Raw genomic sequence first — 7,992 nt, 5'->3', positions numbered from 1 at the left:
GTGAAGAATCTAGTGTAAAATGCCTCCTCAAAAACTAGCATATTGTGGGAGGGAAAAAACATGCATCGAGCATAAAATCCATAAAGAATTTCTTCGGAGGGTTGCCCGCTTAGATCATAGCATAGGCCTTTGTTCTCTTCCAAGAATGAGAGCCATGGGGATCCTGTCAGCTCAGGCTCATTGAAAACCTGTATGCATGTGAGTAGTATCCTGGAGATTCTATATAACATGGCATAGAAGAGATCTGGTAGACTTTTGAAGAATGTCATGGCGCTCGTTAGGGTTTTCACCATGTATTCTTCTATTGCTTGGTCTCTCTCTAGAGCTGGCAACCTGGGAAAATTGACCCATGTTGGCCTCTTCTTCCACAGTGCTTCATGTGCTTGTCATGTCCTTACTTGAGGTATAGGACAAAATGTTGGATCTTTCTGTAAGTCTGCAGGTCCTCTCGTGAACAGAATCAAGTATCTTGGATTCTTGTTCAACCAGCTTAGCCTCCACTTCGGGTGGTCTTTATCTGCGCCATCTTCTTGCATATCCTTGTATAATCTTTCTTTTACCTGTAAGAGTTCAACCTTGATGAGAGGGCATGGTAAGGATTGTTGGTGCCATTGAGCATTGATTTGATTGGGAGTGAGTTAAGTGACGTTGACAGAGTGTAAATCTCTCAACTCCCAATCCATAGATGCCTTCCACTGCTCATCTACCTCTAAGGCAATCTTCTCCTTCAGTGCATCTTCTTCAGTCTTTGACAGTTGGACTATTGGCACTGTGTCCTCGTCTGTGATTTGGACCTAAAAATATTCTTCACCACTCGGCTCTTTTGTAGACTGTGTCTCGAGTTCAGCAAATGAGACCAAGAGGTTGTCCGTTTGGGGAGGCTCTAAAGTGCCTGCCTCTTCCTGTGTATCGGGCTTTCCATCTCTGAGGAGTTGATTCATTCTTTTCAGTTCTGCAGTTTCTTCAGGGAGATCCTCCTCTCTTTGGACCCGCATGAGTGCCAGGTCTCTGTGTTGTGACTATTCAAGCTTCAACTCCAGATCTAAATCTCTGTTTTTCTTTTCAAGTACCTTGTACACTTCATCTGCTCCCTTGATCGAGGCCACGACTAGATTTTCTCTTATTTTCCGCAAGAAAGTGGCCTGATTATTAATTCTTTGTTTAGAATATTGCAGAGATGCATTTGCTACATCTAATTGTACTTGAATCTTTTGAGCTGATAGAGAGGTGGTAAGAAGTTCGTTTTTCACTTTTGTCAGTTGCTCATCTTTCACTTTGCAGGCATCAGATAACTTAGTAAGGAGGTTCCCTAGCTCCTCCATTTCCTTCTACTGTTTGTCCCTTGCTATCTGATGTTGTTCCACTTCTGTCTTTAGCTCTTGTACCTGTCTTTGGAGATTAGTGATAGTGACCATTCTGTCGTCATTCTCTCCTTGAAGAGCATCGATGACCATTTCTAGTTCTTTAGCTTTAGTACTACAGTTGAAGGCTATTGAGCGGAGTTTCTCCGTCATGATTTGTATCTTCCTTGCATACTTGTTTACTTGTGGAATGAATTCATCATTGGACTGCCACTCCTCCTGTCTTGCGAGTTGTGATGTGCCGGCAGCCTCCTGTGTTGCTTCTTGCTGTGTTGTTATGGCTGGTGTTTCAATAGAGATGGATGGTTGTGCTTCTCCTTGGCCATCTTGAGGCTTTGAAACCTCGACAGTTTTTGGCTGAGTGGAAATTACTGTTGTGGTCTCAACCCTTTCCATTTCTTTGGTTGCAGGTCTTGCTGCCGTCTCAATCTCAGTTTCTTTCTCAGATGTAGTAGTGGTTTGCTCTTTTTCAATTGCCTCTTTATCCGTTTCATCCGCCAGCTTGTGAGTTTCTTCAGCTGCCTGCTCTGGTTCTGGCTTAGCTTATTTTTCCTCATGTTGTTCGGCGTGGTCAGCTTGTTGTGTAACTTCCGTTTGATGGATAAATTCAAATTCTGTTCTTACTTCATTCCTTGCCTCTTTATTAGTATCTTGGCCTGGCAGTGATGGTGGTGGAGTAGGCATGGGTTGGTCCTATTGTTCTAGAGATGGTGAGGTAGGTCTGGGAGATCTCTGGCTTTGCCCTTGGATAGCTGCTTTCTCAGCTTTCTTTGCTGCTTTCTCGGTCTCTTTCAACTTCAAGGCTTCTTCCTCTTGGTACATTCTTTCTAAATAGTCTTGTGGATCCTCCACCTCTTTTCTCGTATGATTCTTTGTTCTAGGTCCTTTCAGGCCTGTAGGTACCCACTTTTCTGGGTCTTTCCCCTGTGATTGCCTAGTGCGCTGATACGCCTATTTTTCTTGTTCAAATCTCACTTGTTTCTGAACTTGCTCCTCTTGGTGGGCCGCCACAACTTTCCTCTTCATCTCTTCCCTCCTAGCTCTTTTTTCTTTGTTGTCAGAGCTTTCACTATTGTGCCTCTCTGATGAGCTCTTATCTGATTCATCACCTGATTTAAATGATCGTTTACCTGATCTTGTAGCTCTTGGAGAGGGTTGAGCTACCAAGATCCATGTATTCTGGTCCGCGGCAAGTGGTAGGTTGTTGGCCATGCCGATGGCATGATAGGCTATTCTTGTTAATACTTCCGGCACACCCAACTATGTTATCTTCCCCTCCTTCTTAGTGGCCTTCAATGTTGTCAACACATATTGCGCGTGGTCCACATGCTGCCTGGTTGTTGACTTCAGAACTTGTGTAAAAGTGGTGGCCATGGCGTGATTTGGTGTCGTGTACCTTGGTGGCCTTTTCGCCAGGAAATGGAAATGTTGATGGTACAAAGGGACTGGATCTTCCACTTGCTTGTGGATGAGATCGGCAAATGTAGCTGTAGCTGTTTCCTTTGTAAATGTGCCCACTGTCTTCTTGTCTACTGTCCACATGTTCATTCCTTTAGTGGGCAGTCTGAGTGCCTTTGTCACTATTTATTTTGTAATTACAACCTCGACCTTGTTTCCTTGGTTGTTTGATATTTGGGTAGTTCCGTCTTCTTTGATTGTGGATAGAAGCTTGTAAAATTTTTGGAAGTTCACCCCGCAAGGCTCTTGTTCATAGAAGTGTCGGAGTCCCAACCTGCGGTTAGCCTCTTTGGTTTCTAGCTTTGCAGCTACATCGTAGATTTCTTTAGGCAAGAGCTGCAACTCTAGTTGTTGTCATTCTTCACTCTTAAACCTGCCAGTGAAGACCGTGGTGTGGTGTTCTTCCAACTGTTCTTTAGAAAGGTAGGATGCTTTTGCAGCCTTGACTGACTCGGGTTCCAATTGATACGGGGGAAGTTCTTGAAGTTTCTCCTTTTGGTTTGACTTCTTCTTGGCCTTCTCCGTGGCTTGCATTGCTCCTGTTCAGTGAATAGAGTGCAAAGTTAGAAGATTTGCTGGATTTTCTCTGGAATGTCCTTTTAGACTAAAATGTTGATAATCTGGTCCAAATTGCTTCAAACCAATTTTTGAACAAGCAAAGATGCATAAAATCATGCAAGAAACAAAACTGTATGGTCAAAACAAAAATTTACAACCAAAGTAAATAATTGGGATTACTTACAGCTGGGAAAATTTCCAACTTTTTTGCAAACTTGGCTTTATAGGCTTGAAGTATATGCCAATTACATACTGTGAGGGAGATATGGGCTCATCTGGATACATAGGGTGAAAATGGTACCAGATTTTGGTTTTAGGTCACTGAAACAGTAGATATAAAAGAAATTTGAGATTTTGAAATCCAAATTGACTCAAAATTGGCTAGTGGACTTATCACAACATGTACTTTGGATGTATGATGACAAATTTTCCAAATTTTCCCATTTTGGCCAAAAAGTAAATAATCACGATTATTAACTTTTCTTTCAAAATTGACAATTTTTGGCATAGATTGGTTCTAGGCATGGTATATACCTTGGGTATGAAATATGAGGTGATTTGGATCAAGAAAAGTTGTTCATAACCCAAATTTTGGCTTGCAAAGAATTCTTTGCGTTTTTTTTTGGCAATTTGCAAGTAATGGATGGTCATTTTGGCTCATACTTGATTTTTGGCATGTAATAGATGTGTACACATGACAGGTGAGGTGAATTGACAATTTCCAAGCAAAAATGATGCAAAAGTAAATAATCGCGATTATTTACAGCAGTGACAAAAACTTTGCATTTCTCACAAATTTTGACCTAGACATGTTTCATACACCTAATACAAGTCCTAAATTGAATTTGGTCAAGTTTGGTCATGCTGGCATCACTTGGTGCTCTGTCGACTGTGAAATCACCGTTTTTTGTGATTACTCTGTCTGTTGGGTTGGTCGGTCAACTTCGAGGCTTTGGACTTGTCCGTAACATAGTCGTGAAGCTACCTGTCCAATTTTGGCTCATTTGGATTCAGTTTTGCCTCGTATGTCGAATTTGACGCTTTGTAACCTTCGAGCTATTTTGTGCTTTTCAAGGGCTTTACTTGATGGATTTCACCAAACCAATCATATACATTGTATATAAACCTCATTAGCAAGCCATTTGTGGAGTCAGGTCAAAATTTTGGCCTTTTGCAAAAACCCTAATTTCTCTATTGGGGACCCCCTTGACCCCAGTTAAATGGTCATCTGATGGAATGGAAAGGTTCTATATTGTTAGGGAAAGCTATGGTTCAAATCCCATCCGATTTGGTCAAGCTGGCAAGCCGCTCTGGTCAGTTTTAGGTCGTAGGGTCTTCGTGCATTGCTCGATTTCTAGGTTTTTTTTCTAGGGCTTTAGACTAGCTACCGGCCATACAAAAAAAATCATTGTTGAGTGAAGAACTTACCCCTCATGTCTCGTGTGAGACGACGCTGAAAAAGGTCAACTATGGGCTCCAGAAACGTCGCGCGAAAGAGGCAGAAATGCTCTCTCTGCAAAGGCTCCAAGTGAGAATGAGGTGGTTTTAGCCTATCCTGGATATCTATACCCGGACATCCCGAACCAAATTTCCCTAAATTCCCTCATTAGCCCTATTAGGACGTGAAATTTATGCTAGGCTCAAAAATTTCCCAGATCGGATTCCTATAGCTCATTCTGCAAGAGTTTTGCAGAAGTAGGCATGGCCGCCTAATTTAGGCTTTCCGCTTTGATCTTCTGATTTCGTTGAAATTTTTTGTGCTTGTCTGCCTTGTCTTTCTAATCACCACCGTGTCTTCCGCTTTTCCATATAAGCTTCCTTGCTATTTATTATTCATTTTTGACCTTTTTATTTGAAAAATCAAAGAAAATAGTAAAATGCTCTAAAAAAGTAAAGTAAAAATCCAATAATCAAGAAAATCCCTTTAAAAACACAAATTTATTGTTTTTGGTCGGATTTCTCCATTTTCAAGCCTTCTTATTAAAAAAAAATGATGAAAAATACCGAAAAAAGGACTATTTTTAATGATTTTCTGATAGTATATACACTACTTACACTCATCGGGAAGATATTATCAGTGAATTTTCCTTGTTAACAAATTATAAGGGCATTATTAGGTAATTTTGTAAAAAACCACACATTAACATGGAACATTTTCCTCCCTCTTCAAACATTGCCCTTAATTACTTAGTACTTAGTACTCTTCCATCCCTCCTAGATGGCGTTCTCCGGGGCGACTACGTGCATGGGTTGAACATTTGTGTCTATGCATAGCCATGATTGGCTCTACCATGATATGAAGATCAATGCAATTCAACTCAATATGTTGTGCAAGAGCTGGGTCTTGAGTAAATAACTCAAGGGTTTCTGTTGTCGAGGTTTGTTGTTGATTTCTTCCAAAGAGCAAATCTTGTAGCCTTTGTGCTCTCTGTTTGGTAGTACCATCAGGGTGTTTAAGCACGCTGATTGCTTGAGCTATTGGTAGCACATTAGATGGTTGTCAAACTTTTACTCGCCATTGATTGCTCGGTCGGCTTGGTGCATGGTGTTTTAGAGCCTGTTGCGACTTAACTCGCCATTGTTTAATTGATTTCGCGGTGTGTGGAGAAGATAAGTGTTCCTTTTTCTTCCAAACTCTTTTCATGTTAGGTTCTTTGTTCATAGATGTTCGATTCTGTGCTTGAATCCTAGGACCCGTCTTCTGTGTCTTTGGTGAAGTTTTAGGCACCCAAATCTGATTTGGTTTATCCACAAGTTGTGCTTTTGGTACCCAAATTTACCTAACTCCTTGCATGCTACTTGTAGCATTTGTTAGTCAAGGAGATGGAAAATATTTTCTTTGTTGTTTGGTCTTCTGGTAGCAGCTTTTCCATTCCTCCTTGCTTGGTGCAATAGGAACAATGAGTTGCCCTCCTTTAAGTGATAGCTTTAGTTGATTCGTATCCCAATCTGATACTGCTTTGTATGTATGCATCCAAGTAATGCCAAGAATCATCATCTCATTCATGTGTTCATCTGGCAAGCTTACAAACTGATGCATGCATGAACATCCATGTACGGTATACCATGTTCAAGTTGACTATTCCCTTGTGAACGGGTGTGATGACTGTAGAGCTATGTAGAAGGACATAGGCAGATTACTTGGCTTTTGTGCGACCGAGTGCGTATTCAAAGTTTTCTTATTGTTCCAAAAGATAATTTCCATTCCATTTACATTTCAGTAAAGCATCTAGACAGGGGTTTAGTAATTAGTGGAGTCTAGGGTCGGTGGACTGGCTAGATCTACTCTTGAGTTGCTTTAAGCATTTTTTCTCTTCAAATTTCTTTGTATTGATTGAGTACTGATCCATCATCCGTTTTTTATCCTGTTTGTTTTGTTTGATTCATTTTCTTATGTTCTTTCATTTCTTTACTTAGGAGTAGGATAACTAAATCACATTCTAGTCAGATTTGGGGCAAAAGATAGAGTCAAAAACACGAGAAAACCATAACTTTGGCAAAAGGGCCATAAGACTCTGAAATTAGAAAATCTGACCAAACAGAGCTGAAATTGATTCAAATCACAAAGTGGTAGTACCAAACATTGAGAAATACTTGTCAGAGAGAGCCTGTAAAATTTCATCAAATTTGGCTCTGGTACTACGATCGCGATCGGTGTACCTCAGTGTCAGAATTGTACAAGATTTGACATGTGTCTTCCTGATAAGATTCTAAACAAGTTTGTCTAAAGCAACCACACCATAAAATATCAAAACATCATCAGATTTGGCTCTAGTACTACGATCGCGATCGGTGTATCTCAGTGTCAGAATTGTACAAGATTTGACATGTGCCTTCCTGATAAGATTCTAAACAAGTTCGTCTAAAGCAACCACACCATAAAACATCAAAAATCAAGGAAATCAGGCCACTTGGGTAAAACTAGCCTGACAGACCCAGAAACTATAAAATCTTGACTTTTGGTGATCCAAATGCAAAAAGACTTGGGGGATAGCCTTAAAACATCAGTGTCTACAAGCATGCCAAATTTAATTGAATTTGGGCTCATAACTACGATCGCGATCGGTGTACCTAGAACTCATATTTGTACCAGATTTGATGAGTAGGCTCTTCAAGGATATACAAACATAAAAGTCTAAAGGACCTGGGGTCAAAAACCACAAAAAACTATTCAAAACCACAGAGTACAGATCCAAGTTAAAAACTGCTAAACTGGCATAGAAATTGACTTTTAATAGACCAAAACACATCAAAATTGGGAAGAAACCATGCAGAGGGATAGCCTGTGCATAGGACAAGCCTATGTATCTCTCAAATCCCAAATCAAACATCAAAATCGGGCACTTCATACCAAGAAGTTGTAAATTCTTGACTTTTTTGAGTCCAAATACAAAAGTGTATAGCAGGTAGTCTTAAAATAGTCTAGTGAACAAGCTGGTGAAGTTTCATCTAATTTGGGCTCCAAACTACGATCGCGATCGGTGTACCTCAGTGCCAGATTTTGACCAGACTTTACCCACACATACACCTAGGTTATATAAGATACCAGGAGTTTTCAAAGTTCAAAAAAGTGACCAAAATAGCCAAAAATAGGAGACAGTCAGAAAAACATTGT

This window comes from Adiantum capillus-veneris, chromosome 17, assembly GCF_014529385.1.
Source record: "Adiantum capillus-veneris isolate H3 chromosome 17, ASM1452938v2, whole genome shotgun sequence".
NCBI lineage: Eukaryota > Viridiplantae > Streptophyta > Polypodiopsida > Polypodiales > Pteridaceae > Adiantum > Adiantum capillus-veneris.
The sequence above is the reverse complement of the archived record's forward strand: the minus strand, read 5'-3'. Positions refer to the sequence as shown.